The 24,370-nt window shown below is 44.0% G+C and overlaps 1 long non-coding RNA gene across 2 annotated transcripts; it reads right to left on the bottom strand.

Annotated features, from left to right (window-relative positions):
- Window positions 1-6,314: 6,314 nt before the first annotated feature.
- Window positions 6,315-24,005, bottom strand: LOC112623660. Of its 2 annotated transcripts, XR_003119185.1 has the most exons (5): window positions 23,814-23,845; window positions 16,223-16,349; window positions 15,368-15,469; window positions 8,173-8,446; window positions 6,976-7,041 (listed from the first exon to the last, which is right to left on the bottom strand). It is a non-coding gene; the product is annotated as an uncharacterized LOC112623660 (long non-coding RNA). The 2 variants fall into 2 exon arrangements; XR_003119184.1 differs by lacking the exon at window positions 8,173-8,446 and having other exon boundaries at window positions 6,315-7,041; window positions 23,814-24,005.
- Window positions 24,006-24,370: the final 365 nt, after the last annotated feature.

Below are 24,370 nucleotides of genomic sequence, written 5' to 3'. Positions count from 1 at the left end.
CTGACCTATTTGTTCATCAGTGTCATACTGGTTTTGTTTTTTGAGACAGGGTCTCACTCTGTCACCCAGGTTGGAGTGCAGTGGCACGATCAGAGCTCATTGTAGCCTCAACTTCCCTGGGCTCAAGTGATCCTCCTGCCTCAGCCTCACAAGTAGCTGAGACTATGGGTGTGCGCCACCATGCCCAGCTAATATTTTATTTTTTTATGTTTAGTAGAGATGGGGTTTCTCCATGTCGCCCACGCTGGTCTCAAACTCCTGGGCTCAAGCAATCCACTCACCTTGGAGTGTCTTACTGTTTTAACTGCTACCTTCTAGTATGTTTTAATATTAGTAATAGTAATAGTAAGGCTATTACCCCCTGTGGTAAGCAGAATTCTAAGTTGATCCCCAACGTTCCCCCTCCCGGGTATAAACATCTTTTATAATCCCTGGAATTTGTGAATGACAGGATAGTTACTCCACGATTAACTTATGTTCTTTGGCACAGCTGACTTTAAAAAAGAGAGATTATGCTGAGTAGACCTGACCCAGATGAGACCTTAAAATAGAACGAGCTTTTCCTGGAGACGTAGATTCAACACATGAAAGGAAATCAGTATGAGGGAAATTCTCTCTGGTTGGCTTTAAAAATGGAGGGGGCTGTGTGGCAAGGAATGAGGGAGGCCTCTGGGGAGCTGAGAGCCCCTGGCTGACAGTCAGCAAGGAAACTGGGTCCTCAATCCTAGAACCACAAGGAATTAAATTTGGCTAACACGCTCAATGAAATTGGAGGCTGATTCTCCCGCAATCCCTTCTCCAGATAATACGCAGCGTGGCTGACATCTGGATTTCAGCCTCATTAGACCCTGAGCTGAGAACCCGGTCTTGCTGTGTTGGGACTTCTTACCCACAGAACTGAGAGCTAATACATAGGTATTGTGTTAATCCACTAAATTTATGGTAATTTGTCATGCAGTAATAGAAAACTAATACACCTCCTTGTATCCTTTTTCAGACTTGTTTCTGGTTAGTAATTATTTATTTTTATAATAGACTATACAATCAGCTTATTTAATTCCAAAAGAATGTTCTGATAGTATTTTTATTGTTATTGTTTTACATTTATATATTAATTTAGGGAGAATTGACATATTTACAGTGTTGAATATTCCTACCCAAGAACATCATGTCTATTTTTTAAAGTCTTCATTTGCATTTTCAAGTTTTCTCTACATAGTCCTTGCACAATTTCCTTTTAAATTTATTCTGGCTGTGCGTAGTAGTAGCGCCTGCCTGTAGTCTCAGCTACTCTTGAGGCTGAAGTGAGAGGAGCACTTGAAGCCAAGAGTTTGAATCCAGCCTGGGCAACAAAACGAGACTGTCTCAAAACAAACACACAAAATAATTTGTTCTGGACAACTTATTTTTTTGTTCCCATTATACATGAGTTTTTTCTTCTGTCACATTTTAACTGGCTATTGTTTCTACATAATGAGACTATTGATTTCTAATGTTAACTCTATAACATGCTTCTTAAATAAATTTTCTTATTATTTATGACATATTTTCAGTTGATTGCCTTGAATTGTAATTATCTACAATAAAATGGTAATTTTATTTCCTACTTTCAAGTTTTCATACCTCTATTTTTCTCTTGTTTAATTATGTTGACTAGCATTTCCAGTTCATTGTTAAATAATAATACATATTTTCATCTATTTTCTGACTTTAATGGGTCTGTTTCTTTTATTCTAGATTTTTACAGCAATAATCATTAGGTGACACTGGGCTATAATTTTATTTATTTTTGTTACCATTTTGTGGGGTTTTAATATCAATGTTATACTGGCTTCATAAAAAGAATTTGCACCTTTGATTCTCCTCCTTTGTTCCGAAACATCTTAAATAGCATTGAAATTACCAGTTCCTTAAAAGTTTTATAGAATTTGCTTAATAAACTATATGAGCCTATTGCTATTTAGTTGTTAATATTATTAATAACATTTTCTAATTTCTCCATGTTAATTTGTTTAGTTTTCTTTTTGTTCTGACCAATTTTGGCAATTTATGTTTCCTAGAAAAACATCCATTTAGCAATTTATTTACATATAGTTAAGCAACGTAGCCTTTTATGATTCCTTCACTTCATTTATTAAAATTTTATATATTTGTGCTCCCTATTTTCTTGATTAGATTAATTAACATCTATATAGTTTTTTATTTTTCCCCTAAAGAACCAGTTATTGGATTGATTTTTTTTTTTTTTTTTTAGTATCACCATTTTTCTGTTTTGTAATGCAAAAGTTAAGCTTTTACCTTTAGTATTCTTTCCATCTGTTTGCCTTAGTGTTATTGTTCTTTTAAACTTCTAGAACTGGATACTTCATTTATTTTCTTTCTTGTTTATCGATTTGGCAATATCCCATAGATTCTGATTATATATGTGTTGCTGTTACTTTGTAGATTTCCTATATTTTTAAATTTCCTATTTGATCAAAAAGTTAATGAAGAGTTTAAATGCTCTAAATGATAAGGTTTTTAGATTTATAATTATTTAAAAACTAATTTCCATTTTGTGGAAATGCTGATAATTTTACCTGCACTATTTCTCCGTTTTGCAAATTAGTGAAGTATTATTTTAATCTAAGAGTAACATTTTTGTGATTATTGCATGAGTACTTTAAAGAAGATATATTCTGATATAGCATTTGAATATATGTTCACAAAGACTATCTTTTAAATTGCATTATTTTAGTCTTCAATATTCTTATTTTTTTGTACCTGTCAAAGTCTCAGGTAAAAGAATTAAAATCTTCTACCATTAGTATTTTTCTATTTCTCTTTGAATTTCTGTAGTTTATGTTTTATGAATTTATCACTATTATAACTTACCATATATCTATTTATAACTACTAGGGTTTCATTGTGGTTTACACTTTTAGCATTACAAAACATCATGCTTTGTCTTGCTTAATACTTCTTGTTTAAATTCAAACTTGTTTGATTTTAGCCGTGCCAATCCCTATTTTTTATTTGCCTTTGTTTCATATGATTTTGTCAATCCTTTGTTTTCAGGCTTTCAACAACACATTGTTTTACATGGAGTCTTATGTATAGCCCATGAGGCATTTTTACTTTGAAGTTTAGTTTGAGTTTTTTCTTTTATCTAAACAGAAGGACTGGCCACTTCCAACCAGATTACCAGGGCGTTTTCCTCCCTGCCTCCAACACCAGCTTCCCATCGTCCATTTCTGTTCTGCCTTCAGGTGAACTAGAGTGTCAGCCTCCCTCACCAGGCTTCCTACCAGACCGTGAGAAACACCTTCTGAGCCCAAGACAAAATGCAGGACACTTACTTGAAAATTGAGTATAAAAGCGCTACGTGTTTACTCCTCCCTCAGTCTCATGAGCATGTTTATATAAATCACACAATATCAACGTGTTCACACATCTGTTTTGGGTGGAGGGACATTGTATTTGGGGCTTTTAATTTGTAGAAGCCACTGAAATTGACATCATTGACTATTAGAGTAAATAGAAACCGTTAGATACTACATAGATGTATATTTGAAACATAAGACACAAGCAACTGTTTTTTCATAGCATCAGTTACTGCAAACTGTGTGTTCTGATGAAAATACATCATGACTGATAAGTCCAAATATCTACTGCTGTGTAATAAACTATTCCAGAACTTAGCAGTAAAAGATAATCATTGTATTATGTTCACAGATTCTGTGGGTTGGAAATTTGGCAAAAGCAAGGTGGGGACAGCTTTTTCATGGCTTTGTAATGTCTAGAGTCTTGGTTGGCAAGACTTGGAGGCTGGGTGCAACTCAGTCATGAGGTACAGGAGTCCTCGGGAGTCAGCCTTACTCATGTGTCTGGTAATTGATGGCATCTGTTGGCTGCGACTTCAATTGGGCCCATTATCCAGAAAACCCTCATCTGGCCTTCGATGTGGCTGAGACTTACTCAGAGCTTGGCAACCTTGGACTTCTTACGTGACAACTTGGGGCTGCAAAGGCAAGTATCCCAAGAGAACCAGGTACAGCAGTGTTGCTTTTTATAACCTAACATTGTAGACATTTAGGATAATTTTTGCCTTATTCCATTGGCCAACCAGTCACTAAAGTGGGTCAACAAGTAACTAAGGCCCAGATTGAAGCAGAAGGATACATAAACCTACCTCTCAATGGCAGAAGCATCAAAGAATTTGCAGACATGTTTTATTTTTTATTTTATTTTTGAGACAGGGTCTCACTCTGTCACCCAGGCTGGAGTGCAATGGTGTAATTACAGCTCACTACAGCCTTGACCTCCCAAGCTCAAGGGATCCTCCCACCTTAGCCTCCCAAGTAGCTGGGACTACAGGCATGCACCACCACACCTGGCTAACTTTTTTTATACTTCTTTTTTTTTTTAAAGAGACAGGGTCTCATGATGTTGCCCAGGCTCATCTCAAACTCATAGGATCAAGCAATCCTCATACCACGGCCTCCCTAAGTGTTGGGATTACAGGCATGAGCCACCAGACCTGGCCAGTTGTGGCACTTTGTAAGCAGCAACACCAAATTTAACATGTGAAATATGTCAGTTATTGACTAATAACAAATAGTTATTCCAATTTTTAAAATAACTATGAAATACAAGGACAGAAATTTTGAATGAAGTCCCACAAGCTAAAAGCCTGGAGTCCTCAGGAGAATACAAATGTTCGACTTTCTGTGGGCCTGGCTGGCTTAGAGCCTTCCTGGCCTTCTCCTCCAACCTGCCATGGCTTACACCTTCCCTGATGGAGGGATTATGTATCTTTTGCTAAAAATTACCCCAGAATGATGCAGTGTGTCCTTTCTCCCTGATCCCATGACTGCTACCTTTGCTGCTGTCACACCAACCTCCCATCCATTACTCTCACTTTATTTCCCCCACTCCATAATTCATGTAATGGACAATTATCAAACACTGACCACGTACCAAACTCTTGAGGAGATATCAAAATGAACAAGGCCATGAAGATATTCTTTAATGCTATCTTTTAGAAGCTTTACTGTTTATCTTTCACGTTTAGGTCTATAATCAATCTGAAAGTGATTTTTGTGTATAGTGTGAGGTAGGGGTCAAATTCCATTTTTCTCAAGTGTATATCCAATTGACTCAGCACATTGTTTATTGAAAAGCTCATCTTTTCTTCACTGCATTGCAGTGGCACCTTTGCTGAAAATAAAAGACCATATTTCTGGGTCTGGATTTTTTATTTTGTTCTAATAATCTATTTATTGATATCTACTTGAGGCAATATCATTCTGTTTTAGTTACTGTAGCCTGATAATAACTTGTCATATTTAGTAATGTTAAGAAAATATTTTTTCCTTTTCCAGATAGTCTTTGCTATTCTTGGACTTTTACCTTTCCATATAAATTTTGAAATTAGCTTATCACTTTCCACAAAATCTGGGCTTTCGATTGGAACCATACTTCATTCTGTCAGGGATCCTATCTACTCCTTCCAATCCTAGCTATCTTGACATTTCTCCATGCTATCAAAAAACTGGGTGAAGTATAGCTTTTATGGTTGTTCCTGACAAGAGGGCCATCTGATACCAGTCACTCCATCATAGTCAGAAGCAGAAGCCCTTTGCAAGCTTTCCACAATTCTATGAAAAAAAAGAAGTTCCATGATAAGAAACCTGTATGACAAACTTTCACTCTGCAGACTATGTTTAAAATCCTACTTTATGAAACAGGATTCATCCACCTGCAGTTGAGAGAAGACATGACCCATATTGCGTTAAACAAACAAAATGTATTGGTTCATATAACTGAAAAAATTCAGGAGAAAAATCATCATATACAAGATTCCAAACAAATTTTGTCAGGATCCAATTTATCTCTCTCTCTCTGTTCTACTTCCTGTTTGTTGAAGCCAATCTCAAATCAGCTCATGACCATAAGATGGTTGTCAGCAACTCCCAGAACTATACTGTCTCAGGTCCACATCCAGGAGAAAAAGAGTGTCTGTTTCAGGATACCTGGGAAAAGTCCTATTGGCTCTAGTTGGGTCACTGCCCATTCCTGAGGCAATCACTTTGCCAAGGTAAATTTGATGGATTCATTAACTTAGGCCCAGGTCAGGTGCCTGTTCCTGAGCCAGCGGTAGATTCAGCTCCTCTAGAAGTCCATGGATTGATAGCATTAGTGGAAGTTCCCAAGCAGGAAGCTGGGGAATGATTAAATGAATGCCGGACAACCAAAAAAGCAAAAGTCTGCTTCACAGCCACACCCAGTGTCTAAATCCACATCACCTAAAGGTACCTGGAAGATCATAGGCTTCCTCGTCAGGTCCTCCAAGGCCACTTCCATGATCCTGCTTCTAGGACTGGAACCCCACCCCCTTCACATGGCCATGGGCTCCACATGCGTGGTCTGCAGGACATACACAGCTCTTCCGGGCCCAGCATGTCCCCATCCATGTGTTCTCTTCCTTCTGTTACCTAAAGTCTTGGCAAGCGTTGGGCATGAGGAACAGGGGGATGAGCTTGGTTTTATTCCTTCATTGTCGCCACTTCCCTTTGCTCTCACTATCTCCTCAACAGGACAAGAACAGGATTATCAGGCTTAGCTTCCTAATGCTACCATTTACTGCTGTGATTCTGAAAAAGTCACTTTGCCACTCTGAGTCTCATTTCTTCATCTGCAAATGGGGCTGATCATGTCTATGCATACTTTACCTCTTTCCAGGTAATCTCTCTAAGAAGAGTTCTATAATATAACAGAGGGAGGATAAGAGGTAACAAGCCTGGAGAAGATATCTTTTTGAATGGCTGTTGAGGCTGCTGGTGATGCTTCTGCTTAAGAAATCTTAAATGTGGAGGGTTTTTTTTTCCCCCTAAGCATTTCAATAATTGTGAAGGTTAAGTGAAATAGTCTGGAAATGTTTAATAGACTGAAGCTCTAAAGAGATGCTGAATTGTATCATGGGTTCCAGACAGATCATTGCGAAGCTCTTGTTCTACCCCAAGTGTTGTTTGTGTGTAACACGTGTCAAGGGTTTCTACTCTAGGGAACAAAAGCACAAAAGTTTCACTGAAGTCCTTTGGCCTAATCCTCTTAAGAGCTGTTGAAGCCTCCCTGAATTGATCAGAGGCAGTCAAGTGCCTTCTTAAGACAGGAGGCTCTTTCAAGTTTTCTTATTGCTCCTAGTTCTGACAAACCCACTCAAGTTTCCTTGCTACCCCTTCACCATCACTCATACAACACTTGGAGCCTGAGATTCTGCTCAAGGTCACAGTGGGCAGGAAGTGGCTGGGCAGGGATCTTTCTAGAATCCACTCTCCTTCTACAGGGCCAAAAGGAGCTAAGACTGCGCAGTCACAATGGGTGCATGCTACAGAGGCCTCTGAAAATGCAGGTTTTGACTATACCTCACAGGAAGGACAGGATAGCATCTGAGCAACAGTTGTGTGTATGAGAAGCAGTGGCAGGTCTGGAAGTGTAATCAGGAAAATCAGCTGCACCTCCTGGCACAGGTGCGTAACCCAGAATTGAAGTAATAAGACCAAATGCCCTAATGATCTTTGCAATTCAGAGCCTAGCACAATGCCTCATTTAGAGGCTATTCAGTTGAGTTGATAGTTGGGGTGGAAAGGAATAGATAGATTTAAGAGAAGTCTGGACAGTAGGCACATAAGACGTAGGGCTTGTTGAAGGATGAGGACAAAAAAGAGTAAACTATGGCTTTAGACACAGATACATCAGCAGATGCTAGGGGTGGGGAGGCAGTCCAGATGAAACCCAACTGTGGGTTATGAGGGACAACCACGCGGCTGTGTTGCCACAGGTCTTTTCCTCCCCAAATGCAAATACGCCCATTAGGAAGGCACCCTTGGCTGGAAGCCAATCTGGTTTCACCCCTGAAACCGTGAGCATCATTTCCACAGTGCTGTCAGCCTAAGAGGTGAGCTTCATTTTGCCAACAGCTTCTACTGAGATAGGGTTTGTTACTCAGGCATCTAAATAGCTCTATTTTAAAGATAAATTTATTTTCTGCAGATTAGTTCAGCTGATGTATTAGGTAGCCCAAAAAAACTCTAAAAAGAAAAGGAAGAAAGAAAAACCTCAACCCTTAATTCTACGGCTCCCTTTAAAGAAGGAACAACAAAAAAAGATACCAAATAAATCCAAGCTCACTGATCTTCCAGCTCACTTGATTTACCTGGAACAGACTCACACTCAAGGGTGACCTCTTTCAGGAGCAGACTCTGGATTTCTTCCCCACCCTGGAATTCTCTGGTACTTCAGTGTTCTCAATTGTATAGTGGAAACAGGACACATTCAAAAGTCTCAGCAGGCCGGGCACAGTGGCTCACACCTGTAATCCCAACACTTCGGGAGGCTAAGGTGGGAGGATTGCTTGAGCCCAGGAGTCCCAGACCAGCCTGGGCAACATGGCGAAACTCCACCTCTACAAAAAAATGTAAAAATTAGCTGGGCGTGGTGGCTCATGCCTGTAGTCCCAGCTGCTTAGGAACACTCCAGCCTGGGCAACAGAGCGAGACCTTGTCTAAAACAAACGAAAGAACACTTCTTTTTTTTTTTTTTTTTTTTTTTTTGAGACGGAGTCTCGCTCTGCCGCCCAGGCTGGAGTGCAGTGGCCGGATCTCAGCTCACTGCAAGCTCCGCCTCCCGGGTTCACGCCATTCTCCTGCCTCAGCCTCCCGAGTAGCTGGGACTACAGGCGCCCGCCATCTCGCCCGGCTAGTTTTTTGTATTTTTTAGTAGAGACAGGGTTTCACCGTGTTCGCCAGGATGGTCTTGATCTCCTGACCTCGTGATCCACCCGTCTCGGCCTCCCAAAGTGCTGGGATTACAGGCTTGAGCCACCGCGCCCGGCCAAAAGAACACTTCTTAGCAAACTGTGTGACTGTGTGCAGGCATATGCAGAGGGACGGGCAGAGCTTAGAGACCGGCTGTAGATAGTGAGGAGTGAGTATAGACAGACACTTCTCGCCCTACCTAGGAATGGTGGAAAGTCTGAGTTGAGGCAATGCTGAGGGCCTTCCTCCTCAGCGCCTAACAGTACAACCTCACATTTACAAAGCATTTCCAGTTTTCATCTCACTCATTCTCCCATTTCCTAGATTGCTGCTGTCAGGCAAGAGCCCTTCCTTAGCTCCAATCTCACATGGTGCTGGAACCTCCGTGCCAGTCCCCACAAGGAGGTCAGGCTGCCACTGCCTGCACATCTGACAAGAAGCAGCTCACCACCTGGCAAGGCCTCCTGCTTCCATTTTTACAGGTAAACTCTGCCTCTCTTTAGTTTCATCTGCTGGATTAGCTTTGGCCCTGCAGATACCCATATGGATTATGCACTTCCTCATCCTCCTCACCATTTATTTCTGTGCAAACCACCATCATGTCAGCCCATTAAGTGTTCTCCTTACAGGCCTTAAAACCACTGATATAGACTATGATTTCCCAACCATTTACGCTAGTTCCAGTTTGTCAATAACCTTATTAAGCGTATGCTTACAGAACCCAGTGCTTACCTGGCCACGCATGCAAGCCCAACATGGTTCCTTGTCCTAGATTCTACACTTGTGTTGGGAGAGTCCATGGTTGTGCTAATTTCTTTGTCAATCCCCATTCATATTGAGACTTGAATCAATTAAAACTCCTAAATCTTCTCGAGTCCAAACCTGTGTATTCCCTTTCCCAAATCTTTTCAACAAGTAAACTAGTGTGCATCAAGAACAAATGCTGTCACTGGTGCAATTTTTGTTAAACCTAAATACAATTCTGTGCATTTACCTTAGACGTTTCATCTAAATGTTCCTACAAGTCTCAAGGTCTTCAAGAAAACTTATCTGTCATTTGTCATTAGCTACACTCTAACTTCATGGCATTCACCAATTTGATGGGTGAGCTTTTTATTTCTTTATTCCAGCCACTGGTACATTGCAATAAAACTTGTCTGTCTATACTAGGGGGGTGAACAGATGTGATCAAATCTGTTTTTACAGATTATAGACCTTGTTTGCTCAAAGTCACACGATGGACCTATGTACTGTGGAGCTGGCACTAGAACTCTGATCTCTCAAAAACCAGAGAGGAGATTTTCCCACAGTGCCACAGGCTGCTGCATGGAATGTTTGCCTCCCCCAGGCCTGGGCACACATGAGTGGACACTCATCATCCACTCAGCAGGTAGGGGCTTCACACCATTTTCAAGGTGAGCAACTGTATTTATTACCATGTGTTGGCTGACAAGGGCTATAGCTAGTAACAAAATTATTCTTCACTCACATTCACTTCGACACATCAAGCATCTCTGTCCAAACCCAGCTAGATCCTTCCCCTGTACACCTGCCTGGCTCACCATGATGGGATGGACACGGTCAAATCTGGGCACTAAGAGACTTGGGTCACAATGCTGGTTCCACTGTGTTAATTCTTTGACCTTGTTTGACAAAAGCCATTTAATTTCCCTGAGCCTCAGTTTCTCACCTTGTATTCATTGTCTCCTTTGATGCTCAAATCAATCCTGTAAGGTAGGACCACACCACCCTACCTTACAGGATTGATTTCAGCATCAAAGCAGACAATGAATACAAGAGTTTGTTGTTGTTGTTTGGCAAACTTTGCAAAGGTAGGTACATTGTTATTATCAGATGGGTATGGAGAACTCTAAAGTGAGTCAGTACCACTTAAAATTCCTTTTAAAGCAGTTCATTGCATCCTAACCTATTTATTCATTTCTCTTTTTTTCTTAAAGTCCCAACAAAAACTTAATATGAAGACTGCATGCAGGGATAGCACTGAATACAAATTAACCATTCAATGTTCTGTAGTCCCTCTGGCAGGGAAATGATCCACCTATTAAAACACCCAGTCAGAGCTGGCACACACAGTGCTGATAACCCCAGCAGGCAATGACCTTGGCACCATTACAAGGGCAATATTTTCAAATGGATGAACTATTCCTGAACAAAGTGTCCAGTGTACTAGGAATAAACAGGCTTTTCATCAACCAAGGCTGTGTGTTTTCTGGTTCCAACAACCTTTCCCAGAGACAGTGCTGGAGAGGAGGGGGCACCAGGAAGCAGCACCTCCTCAGCAGCCTGCCCAGCCCGTTCATCCCTCTTCCAGAATCCTATGACTGGACAGGCCTCCACACCTCCATCCTCTCCTCTGATGGTTTCATGATTGCTTTTCTGCACTTTTGCAAAAGAAGAACCCGATGCTGCCCTTGGTGACTCTAGTCAGACCTCAGCAGGTGGAGGATCAGCCCTCCCCATGGTGTACAATGAAGTCCTGGAGCCTCATGAACAAGAATCTGTGATAGAGAATCACGTACAATGTCACCAGGTAACTGCAAGGCCAACTTTTGAGAAGATGAGCGAATCACCCAGGACAGTCCAAAACAGGTCACACAAGAGGCAGACAAGATCCTTGAGACAAACTTCACAAGGAAAGGAAGAAAAGACTCTGGATCCACCAGAATGGAAGCACAAGTGCAAAATACAACTGGAAAAACTTGCTTCTTCACTAAGCCAAGGAGGCTGTAGCTGGCCCTTTCAGCTGTTTGTTCTTTCATTCATTCTACAAATGTTTATTGAGCACCTACTGTGTACCCAACACTGTTCTATGTTCTGGAGACACAGAATAAACAAGACAAAGTCCCTGCTCACCTTACATTCTGGTGGGAGTAGACAAACAATAAAGTAACTGTCTAGGTAGTGATAAGTGCTGAGAGGCACAGGGAGTGTAGGGCATGAGCTGACATCAGGGAAGGCCCCTCTGTTAAGGTAAATTTGACCAGAGGTTTGAAGGCAGTGAGGGAGCAAGCGATGACTATCTGGGCCAGCATATTCCAGGCAAGAGCAGGATTCAAACAGCGAAGAAGAGGGTGTTACAGGAATGGACTGAGCCAAGGAGAGTCCAGAGAGATGAAGGCAGAGGGGCAACAGGGAGCCTGTGAGCCACCTTCAGCATTTTAATTCTAAGCGATCTGGGAAAATACTGGCAGAGGGGGAGGGTTGAAACAGAAAAGTGAGACAATCTGATTTTTGTGTATGAAGCTCATGCTGGGTGCTGGATTAAGACTATAAAGAAGGCAGAAAAGAAAGCGAGCAGCAAGACTGTGAGGAGGAGAGCAGGACAACTCAAGCAGGAGATGGTGGCAGTGGCTCAGACCACGACAGCAGCATAAGAATAAGCTGAGAGTCTGGATGTTGTTAGGGTAAGACCTGCAGAATTTAATAATAATAGGATATGGGAAATGAGCGAGACTCAAGGATTAGTCCACAGCTTCTTTTGCTGAAGCAACTGGAAGGATAGAGTTAATATTTAGTGAGAAGAGGAAGGTTATGGGTGAAGTAGGGTGAAAGGCATCAGGATTATGGTTTTGGGTATGGTTTGGGTAGCTATTAGACACCAAGTGGAGATGTCCAGTAGGTTGTGGATCAAGCAAGTCTTGGGTTCAGGCTAGAGATGTAAGCTTGGAAGTAATCAGTGTAGAGAAGGTATTCAAAGCCAAGAATGAGGTTGATATTAACAAAGGAGTGAGTACTGAGAGAGAAGAGATCCAAGGACTAAGTCCTGGGGCAATCTTACACAAAGAGGACTTAGCAAAGCACACTAAAGTGAATTAAAGAATTTTTTCTTAAAAAAACAGCCTAGAGAATATATAAAGAAAATTTTTCAAAAAGTAACCATTGATTGACTTTGCCAAATGCTGCTATTTGGTCACAAGTGATAATAACTAAGAATTGACTATTGGATTTAGAAATTTGGAAGTCCCTGGTGACTTTATTGGGGCAGTCTTATTTCTCCAATGAATAACCCTGGAATCAATAACTTAGTACAATAAAAAGCTTATATTTCACTCATCTCACAGTCCAATCAAGTATTTGGCAGGTGGCCTTCTTGGTGATTTGGGTGCCAGGCTCTTTCCATCTTCAGTGCACACCTGCCATGGTTCCCTTGGAAAGGGAAGGAGTGGTCCATATAGAAGCACACCTGAGCTCTGGTGCTTCAGCCTGAAGCTGGCACGTTGACCCTACTGGAGTTCCCATGGCAAGAACTAGTCACACGGCCTCATTTAAAGGCAAAGTAACTGGGAAACATCATTTGGTTATGTGCCCTGGAAGAGGAAGTGGTTTGGTGACCATCTAGCCAGTTTCTCTCACAATGACCTTGGCGAGAGCACTTTTGGAGGAGGGTGAAAACCAAAGACTGATTGAAGGGAGTTCAAGAGAAACCAGGGAAGTAGAGAAATGGGGTGGCAGCTAAAGCAGGCTTGGGGTCTAGAGAGGTGTTTTGTTTCTGGTTTGTTTGTATGATATTGGAAACGATCCTGTAGAGAAGAGACAACTGCTAGAGGGATGTCCTTGAGTAGGTGACAGAGAAAGGGACCTAGCTCAGTGCCATGCATAAGAATGCCTTGGAGAGCCCATTGAAACAGATTCTGGGGCCCCACCTCAGACTTTTTTTTTTTTTTTTTTTTTTTTAACAGAGTCTTGCTCTGTTGCCCAAGCTGGAATGCAGTGGCACAATCTTGGCTCACTGCAACTTCCGCCTCCCAGATTCAAGTGATTCTCATGCCTCAGCCTCCTAAGCAGATGGGATTACAGGTGCATACCACCACGCCTGGTGAATCTCTGCATTTGTAGTAGAGATGGGGTTTCACATGTTTATCTCAAACTCCTGGCCTCAAATGATCCACCTGCCTTGGCCTCCCAAAGTGCTGCGATTACAGGCATGAGCCACTGAGCCTGGCCCTGCCCCAGACATTCTGATTCAGCAGGTCTGGACTAGGGGTGGACAAGCTGCATTTTCTGACCATCCCCCAGGTGATACTGATACAGTCAAGATTCAGGCCCACACTTTGAGAATTGCTGACAGGCGCTTGGGAAATTCAGTCTTTGTCTAAGGCGGGAAGGCAGAGCAGGTAGGCACAGATGGAGGTGGGAGTGCGGGCAAGGGTGGGAAGATGGGAACTTGGCAGCCAGTTATTTTATTAGCTCAGTGAATTTGGAAGAAAGGTCACCAGGTGAGGGTGAGGATAGGGGAGGAAGTGTTGCAAGTTTGAGTGGGGAAAAAATATGAAATCACTGTCTTGTAGAGTGTGAGAATAAGTAGTGCAGGGAAATGAAATAGGAGTGCCAGCCAGACGCCAGGACCCACCTGCAGCTAGTGAGGCTGAACTTAGAGTGAGACCAGGCAGCTGCACACAGCCGGGCAGGTGCACACAGTGGGCAGACAGTAGGATTCAGCCAGGACTGTGGTCTTGCCAGGCAGGTACAACAAAGGAGAGGGGGTCAAGGGAGTTGACTGTGTATTGATGGGAGGGACGAAGACCCCAGATCACAGCATCTAAGTGGGTACAGAGGGCAGGGAGGACTTGCAAGTAGGAGCAAGGAACGGTGAAAAGATCTCAGATCAGTCCATTGTGGGTCGCAGTAAAGCTGAAGAATCACTGGAGAGGGAAGACTGAGTGGGACGGGTACTGTGTTAGGAGAGTGGGACCTTTGAAGTCAAGATGGTACAGACAGCGCAACTGGGAGTAACGACAGAGTCAAGGGAACGGCCATGGGGGTGAGTGGCCGCGATACCATAAAGGACAAGATTGGTGGAAAAGAGCAAGGAGAGGAACTGGGAGGCTGAGTATCGGAAGGATCATGTCTGTGGATAATGAAATTGCCAAGGATCATTATCAAGAGTATTATTAGAAAGAACGCTGAGAGTTGTTGTTTTCAAACCCTCCTTCCAGAACCTAGTGCTTTAAGGAGGGGAAGAAATTCTGAAATATCAGCTCTCAGCCCCCAAGCAAAAATGTCCCCAGAGTCTCCTTCAAGTGCTAATTGCAAAATAAACAGAAAGCCAGCAGGGGCTGCCTGGGGAGAAGTGGAAACAGCAGAGGAGCATCCCCTAGTTGGCCGGTGTTTGCCTCTGAAGAGCCCAGCTTCCCCAGTTGCTCTCCTTGCTTAATGTGAAGAATTAAGAGGTGGCGAGCGGCTGGGGGCCCTGAGGTGACTCATCGCAGCCAGCCAGCCCTCGGTATGTTTCTGCATGCATTTTATGTGGAATCCTAGGCTGCTGGTTGATGACATCTTAGATTTCATATTTAACTGCCGTGCGTGTTCTAGTGCAGAAAAGACTAAATATAGACTTGGAATTGGGAAATCTAAAAGGAATAGCAGAGCAGCCTCAGTGGCCAGTGCTGGAGGGGGTGTGAGGAGCTAAGGACGTGGAAGTGTGGCCAAGAGGGCATTGTCTCTGTCCACTCCTGCCAAGGACCCTGCCCCAGGATGAGGGTGCCAGGAGAGAAAATACCAGCCCCAACGCACTATTGAAGATAAACAGCTTCCCTCTCTTCACTTACCAGAGTGGGACTGCGGTTCCCCCGGTCCTCCCTGCATGGAAGCGGCAGTGGATTCTGCCCAGAGCTGTGGAGCCAGTTCCTCTCTGCCAGGTCAGACCTGGCCTTGAGACAGAGAGAGCGCCGGGCTCCCTGTTAGCCCCTCCCTTTACCCTCCAGGCCCAAGAAGCCCAACAGAAAAACTGGCCCCTTCCCCTAAGTCAGTCACGGCTGCAGATCAGCGTCTGAGGGGTGGGGCAGCGCGATGCTTGGACCACACATGAATCCCATCAGCAGCATATGTAGTGAGATTTAGACACTGGAAGGATGGACAGGAGGGACTTACATCCAAAGTCGGCTGTGGTTATCTCTGGGTGATAGGATTATGATGACTTTTCCATTTTCTTATCCGTATTTTCTAAATCTTCTATAATTAGTATGTATTACTAACATACATACAAAAACTCCTAATAAGCTTGTTTTGTTTTTTGTTTTTGTTTTTGAGACAGCGTCCTGTTCTGTCACCCAGGCTGAAGTGCAGTGGCACGATCTTGCCTCACTGCAACCTCCCCCTCCTGAGTTTAAGCAATTCTGCCTCAGCCTCCTGAGTAGCTGGGGCTACAGGCGCCCGCCACCATATCTGGCTAATTTTTGTATTTTTAGTAGAGATGGGGTTTCACCATGTTGTCCAGGCTGGTTTCGAACTCCTGACCTCAGATGATCCACCTGCCTTGGCTTCCCAAAATGCTGGGATTGCAGGTGTGAGCCACTGTGCCCAGACTGTGTTGTTGTTTAGAAAACACTTAGCTGGATGGGTTAGCCTTGACAAGGGGCACACCAGCCTTAAAAGATCATTCAGCCAAACACCCAAAGACTCACCTAGCACACAGCTGGAACCGAAATTCAGTATAGGGTGCATAATACAGGCACCAAGGATTCGGGGTTAGCATCACCTGGCGGTCATATCCTCTTCACTTCCCAATTACAGATAGCTAGACCCCCAGTCCTGTGAAGACAGAACAAAGAAGCATGGGACACGGTGGGGTTCTCAAGGGAGAGGACCCTTTGCATCCCCTCCAGTCTATAATTCTCTCTCTCGCCTCGATGGTGTTGACTGCAGCATCTTGTGTGGTTTACGTGCCTTGTGAGCCAAGGCCAGTGTTACCTTGCTGCTGGCCAGTGTAACAAGGGGGACCTTGGGCCACCCAGCCTGAACTAGATTTCATTTTCCCCACCTGGTCTGGGTTGTCACATTCGGGTGCAGTACTGCAGATGCTGCATTAGCCTTGACATGAGGTTTGAAATCAGGTTCAAAGACCTGCAGTCTAATATAAACACAAAATGACCTCGGATAAGGGCAGGCCCTAGATAAAACTGTTAAAGAGGCCAGGTGCAGTGCCTCATGCCTTAATCCCAGCACTTTGGGAGGCAGAGGCTGGTGGATTGCCTGAGGTCAGGAGTTTAAGACCAGACTGCCCAACATGGTGAAACCCCATTTCTACTTTAATACAAAAAAATTAGCCGGGCGTGGTGGTGCATGCCTGTAGTCCCAGCTACTTGGGAGGCTGAAGCAGGAGAATTGCTTGAACCCGGGAGGCAGAGATTGCAGTGATCGGAGATCGTGCCACTGCACTCCAGCCTGGGTGACAGAGCAAGACTCTGTCTCAAAAAAAAAAAAAAGCAAACCTGTTAAAGAAATAAAACATATCTTTGGACATCTCCCTAAAAAGGAAAGAGTGACTTCTTAGCAGGGCACCTCACTTTCTAGGGCTGCATGCAAGTACCCATCGTAGTACTTTCCCATCCCAGGTCCCTGTCCTTAGGGGTCTCTTCCTGGATGAGTGCCCTAATCTGAGAGACACATTCTCATGTGGCAGTAGCCACCTGTGTTCACACCTAGCTGCAAAATGAAACTGTATCTTAACCCAAGGCCTCTTTCTTGAAAGACATGGCCTTAACCCAATAAACAAAATGCCAATGGCAGAAATTTTAGGTTGACCTGTAGGATGATAGTAGGGAATTTTTAGGATAGAGTGAAGGGTTAGGAATCCACCTAAAATAATGACCCTTTACTTAAATATGTCTCCGTCAACAGGAACATTGACTCACTGGAAGATTAAGCTACCTTAAATCTTTATGGAGCAACAAGAGATTTTTAAATGAAAAAAAAAAAAAAAAAAAAAAGGAGGAAAGAGAATATAAAAGGAAAAAAGAAAAGAGAACTAATAGGATAGGGAACTGATTTTTTTTTAATTATTTTTTTATTTATATGGACATAGAATGTGAAATGAAAGGGGACTGTTTTTAAAACACACATCCACATTCTTTCATTCGCTTTTCTCCTTCATCCTATGCATGGGGCAGTATGATATGGTATTTAGCCTCCCTTGAAGATGAGCTTCAAGTCTTATATTTTAAATAGTATTTTCTAGAATAGCCGTTGTCAAGCTGTGGACCAGGGAACCCTGGGGGTTTTGAACTCATCTTTTTTTTTTTTTTTCATTTTTTAAAAAAGCCTTTTAAAAAATATAGAGATGGGGCGTCTTCCTAAGTTGGCCAGGTTGGTCTTGAACTCCTGAGCTTAAGGGATCCTTCTGCCTCAGCCTCCCAAAGTGTTGGGATTAACCCATCTTAGGACATTCTTGACATCAAAACTCTTTTTGTAATAATACACAATTTGCCTTTTTTACTCAATTGAGTTTTCCACAGGGCACATGATATGTCATGACATCAATGCATCAAAAAAGCTTCTATGGTCCCAAAAGTTTGGGAAATATTTTAGACTCTCTCAGAGAATGTATAATGTCTATTAGCATATTAAAGGCTCTGAGAAGTTCTGTAATATAAAACCTGTTTAACTTGGTTTAATGTAACTGCAAATTTATTTGGCTATAGCATTTATTTTTGTTTTTGTTAGTTTTTTCAACACCTGTTGCTATCATATTTTGGGAAATGCTCCTCCAGGGGTAAGATGTTAAGCCAGTATTCCTCTGACCGAGGAGTTTTATTAGAGAGCTCTCATCTGGACCTGATGTAAACAAGTCAAAGAATGGGTATTAGTGTATCGGTATAGTGGAGTGGTCAAGAACAGAGCCGGACTGCCTAGGATCAAATCCCAACTCTGCCACTTACTATCTGAGACTTTGGGCAAGCTATTCAACCTTTCTTTGCCTTACATTCTTCATGCATAACATGGGACGATTTTATGTATACATTAGAATGGTGTCCTGCACATAGTAAATGCTATTTAAGAATCAGATCGGTCAGGTGCGGTGGCTCACGCCTGCAATCCCAGCACTTTGGGAGGCCGAGGCAGGTGGATCACCTGAGGTCAGGAGATCAGGACCATCCTGGCTAATACGGTGAGACTCCATCCCTACTAAAAATACAAAAAATTAGCCAGGCGTGGTGGTAGGCACCTGTAGTCCCAGCTACTTGGGAAGCTGAGGCAGGAGAATGGCATGAACTCAGGAGGTGGAGCTTGCAGTGAGCCGAGATCGTGCCAGTGCACTCCAGCCTGGGCGACAGAGCGAGACTCCATCTAAAAGAAGAAAAAAAAATCAGCTTTAATCTATTACTAATCTATCATTGTGACAGGCATGCTTGTTTAGGATCAGGACTAAAAGCTGGGCCACTAACTAGCGATATAACCTAAGGCAGGTCTCCGACCTGCCATCGACGTCAGTTTGCCCATACTTTGAATTAGAAGGTAAGACAGGGCCGGGCATGGTGGCTCACATCTGTAATTCCAGCACTTTGGAAGGCTGAGGCAGGCAGATTACTTGAGGTTAGGAGTTTGAGAGCAGCCTGGCCAACATGGTGAAACCCTGTCTCTACTAAAAATACAAAAATTAGCTGGGCATGATGGTGGGCACCTATAGTCCCAGTTACTCAGGAGGCTGAGGCAGGAGAATCACTTAAACTTGGGAGGTGTAGGTTGCAGTGAGTCGAGATCATGCCACTGCTCTCCAGCCTCTGTCTCAAAAAAAAAAAAAAAAAAAAGTGAGATGAGATAAGCTTGAAGCCCCTTAGTGCCAATATTCCCTGACTGCACAGACTCCCTACAGAAGGCAGCACTAAACTGGGGCATGACAGGAGAAAACAGAGAGGGAGGGAGCAGGCAGCCTAGGAGCCTTCAGGTCCTGCACAGCATCAGCAAGAGATGATGGGGCTCACAAAATGGGATGCTTAGCCTTTGGGAATGCAGTTTATTGGCTCCCGAGTTCAGCCTCCCACCAACCAGCTTCTCAAACTGCCCAGATGTGAAGGAGAAAAAAGGCGGGGTTAGATTTCCCCACCAACGCCATACCACCCCCCTCCACGGCACAAGTTAATCTGGCTGCTTGCAGTGAGGGCCTGGCTACAGAGAGGATCGGGTTTTTCAAAAGGGCCACCTTTTGAGGACACTCTCACCTCCACCTCAGCCCCAGAGAAACCTTTTGGACACCTAATCTTGGTCGAAAAATTCCTCCAGTGTGACTTCATCACAGTTGGGGATGAAGGGAATGCACGCAGGGAAAAAAACTGAACATATCTGTATAAGAGAGAGTGTTGAATTACTGGCAGCTGTGGGCCAAGGTAGAGGAGCCCAACATAAAGCTTATGAGGCTAAATCGGGAACATTTGAATGCTTGGTTTTGTGCTTAAAAAAGCAAGTAGCAGCTCAGCTGCCAGATGTTGGAGAACTTGGACATGTAGCTCGTGGGCTTTGGTATCAGCAACACTTTGGCAGGTGACCACACGTCAAAGAGAGATGATGACTTGCTTTCCTAAAACTGCTTCTAGGGAGGGAGCCTGGTGGCTTTCGTGTTTCACTTACACTGAAGCAGTTATATTTGGGAACACCAAAAAGAATCTCTTAACTCAGAGAAGATTGACTCTAGGGCTTGTCAGCAAAGGAAGAACTCCTGAGAACTGGCTTCATAAGAGCTCAGCTCCCTGTCACTCAAGCCTGTGAATAATCACTGAACTACTCTCTCTCTAACACAGTATATCAGTTAGGAATTGCTTTCAGTTGCTAGCAATAGAGAACTGACTGTAGTGGCGTAAATGCATGAAGGTGTTTATTTTTGTCATGTCATGAGAAATGCAGACATGAGTAATTACTGGCATTGGTTTGGTGGCTTGAGAAAATCAGGGACAGGTATTTGTAATTTTTTTATTTTTATTTTTTGAGATGGAGTCTCACTCTGTCGCCAGGCTGGAGTGCAGTGGCACGATCTCAGCTCACTACAACCTCCACCTCCCAAGTTCAAGCGATTCTCTTGCCTCAGCCTCCCAAGTAGCTGGGACTACAGGGGCACACCATCATGCCCAGCTAATTTTTGTATTTTTAGTAGAGACGGGGTTTCGCCATGTTGGCCAGGATGGTCTCAATCTCTTGACCTCATGATCCACCTGCTTCGGCCTCCCAAAGTGTTGGGATTACAGGCGTGAGCCACTGCATCTGGTCCATGATTCTTTTAGTCTTTTCTTCACAGCCTCAATATGTCTGTTGCAGCTCCAGCCATCACATCCACATCTCAAACAACAGGAATCAGGAAGGATGGAATGGCAAACAAGGCTTTCCTAGAAGTCCCACCCAACAACTTCTGCTTTTATCTTCTGCAAGAGAACTCATCTTTTCACTGGATATGTGCTAACCAGGATAACACCGGGGATCTCTAAGAGAGAAGGTGGGGGTGGACATCGGGTAGGAAGCTAGCACTCTCTGCATGGGGCTTTCCAGAGAGATGTGTTTAGAAAAGAAGTTGCTGTATGAACTGGTCCTTCTGGGACAGCTTGTTATGTGAAAGAGCAGGTATCTGAGGGAGCCTCAGTTTACCCATGAAACTGACCTCTAGGTCTCTCTCACTCTGAGAGGGGTGAACTGGCTTCGGTTCTATGAGTGCCCCTAGTTCCCAAGTCAACTTGATTAGGAAAGGAGAGGATCAGGAAATGGAAATCTCTGTAAAGCAGTGGATTCATTCCTTGATCAAAGGCATGGTGGTTTGCAGCAAGTATACAAATACGAATGTGTATGTTGACAGAGGAAGCACCCGGCTACTACTTGTCAATGTAGGGAGGCAGGGGATGGATCAAGAAAACATGCTTCTGAAATTTCAGAATCTTACAAATTAGAAGAGAGCAACACAAAACATGAAAACTAGAAAGTGAGCTGGGCGCGGTGGCTCACGCCTATAATCCCAGCACTTTGGGAGGCCAAGGCAGGTGGATAACAAGGTCAGGAGTTCGAGACCAGCCTGGCCAACATGGTGAAACCCTGTCTCTACTAAAAAAAAAAATACAAAAATTAGCTGGGCATGGTGGCAGGTGCCTGTAATCCCAGCTGCTCGGGAGGCTGAGGCAGGAGAATCACTTGAAACCAGAAGGTGGAGGTTGTGGTGAGCCGAGATCACGCCAGTGCACTCCAGCCTGGGCAACAAGAGCGAAACTCTGTCTCAAAAAAAAAGAAAACTAGAAAGTTAGACAGGCTAAGTGGAAGTCAGCCCCTGGCACAGAGAAGGGGGCAGTCATTGCCACTAGGATGCTCCCAAAGGCTTTCAAGAGGAAGGGGAAGATGTGAGGCTTGCTGGATGACCAGGGGGATAACTGGGAGGCCAGGGACTGGTGGTATCTCCTAGCCACACAGTGGGGCTCCCTCAACTGGCAACAGAAGCAGCCGTTGACCTGAATTTCCAAGGACCACCATGGATTCCCAAACAAAATGTCATCCTAATGTTTCCAGCTCTCTATCCAGCCTTGTAAAACAAAGACGTGGAATTTAGCAAGATCCAACAAAAACTGTGGAAGGGCACAATACATAAAAATACCATAGCCAAGAACCAAAACACTAACTTCTGTTACCAGAGGGGGAAAAGCTCTCACGGATGCATGGGCGGATGGGCTGAAGAAAAGGGGACATTTGTTCCTGGGCTTTCTTCAGATTTGGGAGCGAAAAAGGCTAGCAAGACAACAGCATTCTACAGAGAAGCTAAGTGGGGAGGTATAAGGGTGGCTGGTTTTTCCTTAAGTCTACACGTTTCCAACTGCTATTTTGTGCTTCCAGCCGTTACCATATGTTCACAGATTTTAAAGTCACAATAAACGTCAGGGTGAGCAGCTGTGGAATAATTCACACTTTTGTTCATTTTCCAGCACCCCCCATCAGATCGCATTGCTTAAATAATGCCCCACCCTCCCACCACCTGTACATCAAGGTCACGGTCTTCCTCCATTAACAGCAACGACAGCACCCAGTTTTACTCTTGCGGGAAGTTGGCAACATTGCAAACTTGACCGCTGAGCTTCGGATGGGTCATGAATGACCGCTGAGCTTCGGATGGGTCATGAAATGTTCAGTCTCTAAACCTTGCTTTTCCAGGGGTTATTTAAAACATTTCTTTTTCCTAATGGTGTCTTTCAATCATGCAAATTACCACAAGTACACAAGAGCAAAGACGATCACATTCTGTGTCAGTGTTTTGTTTGCATTGTGAGAGGCTGATAATGTGGGAGGAAGTTTGTGTAGTGACTGTCTGGGTTCAAATCCTGGCTCTGTCACTTATTTGCTGTGTGAACTGACAAATGTAAACTGATTAGAATGGTGCCAGGAACAGATGCTATTATTATTCAGCAACCAGCCTGAATGTAATCATGTACTTGTTTACCTTTGTAGCTTCTTAAGGGCTAATCCTTAAGGGTTAAATCCTGCAGGGATCTGCTGTGTGTTTGCCCAGTTAAGTTCTGGGCAAGGAAAAGGTCTGGGTCTTCTGCGTGGCTCCCTTCACTCTTCCACCTGTACATCCCATAACCAGCATCTTCTATAGTGCAGGGGACAGGCCTACTGGTCCATGGTTAGTTGCTGGCCCACCTGTGAGAACGCAGGAAAGTCTGAAAGATGGCAGAATTGAGAGGCCTCAGTTTGGAGCTTTTCTTTTTACTTTTCTGCAAGGCTGGTAGGATTGCAACCTTACAGAACTGCAGTCTATCAGACGCATCCAATTGTTCATACATCTGCTCAAAAAGCAGCTTGCTCTTGGGGAAAGAGATGAGCAGGCCTGGCCTGACCCTTTGTGACACCAAAGAGGCTAGCACTGCTCTTGGGAATCCTGCCCAGTGGTCTGGCCTTGGGAGCTGCCAGCTCTGAAGGCCAAGAGGGGAATGGGTAATTGCAGACCACAGGCAATGACAGAAAAAGAAGGGGGAAAAATCAGCAGTTCAGCATCTTCCCCTTCATTTCATGGTGGGGGGGATCAATGCAGACCTCACCATGCCTGTCACCAGAGAGCTGGAAACAGTGGAATGGCTCAAAGGGCAGCAGGAAAGAAAGGACAGAGGGATCTGGAAAAGCAGCCCCAGAATGGTCTCCTTTTTGTGTAAGCTAGCTTGGAATGGGTTTCTATGACTTGTACCCACTCTTATTTGCAATTCATTTTTTGAGAAAGGCAACATGGACACCTTGGTACAAGAAGAATAGCAGCCCGTTCACCATTTCAGAAAAGCTGCAAGGTGGCTGCAGGGCTCCTGGGGCACCACAGCCAGCCTAGTCCCATTCACCCACGGAGCCCTCCAGCCTACTTTTGCTCACTTTGTTTGGCCGCATTGCCCAGCGATGGCCAACCACCATGGAGTTCACATGATCAAACTCATGGAAGGCAGCAAAGATGGGGACACTAGGAAAAGAGGTTCTCAAAATTGAATCTTCCTCTTTCACTGACTGTTGTAATCACACCACTGGATGTTGCCAAATGTTTGTAGAAGTCTCTTCTCCTGGTACCTGCCCAGCTCACACCCACAGGGATGGACAAAGAATGGTCAAATTTATTCTATGTGACCCCTGTCCATATTCATGACTCACTGGACAACACGTGCCCACACCCAGCCCAGCTGAACCAACCGAATTAGGACCTGGCATAGACGTCTGGGCTCATGGCTTAAATTAAGGCTATGTAGTCACAGGAGCCATGGGGTATCCCTGCTTGGCCCTGCAAGCCAGAACAATGGAAGCCACTCTGGAGAGAGAGACAGAGATGAAAACAGATGGAA

The sequence above is a fragment of the Theropithecus gelada genome, chromosome 4 (assembly GCF_003255815.1).
Source record: "Theropithecus gelada isolate Dixy chromosome 4, Tgel_1.0, whole genome shotgun sequence".
Classification (NCBI taxonomy): Eukaryota; Metazoa; Chordata; class Mammalia; order Primates; family Cercopithecidae; genus Theropithecus; species Theropithecus gelada.
This window is presented reverse-complemented; position numbering and strand designations above follow the sequence as displayed.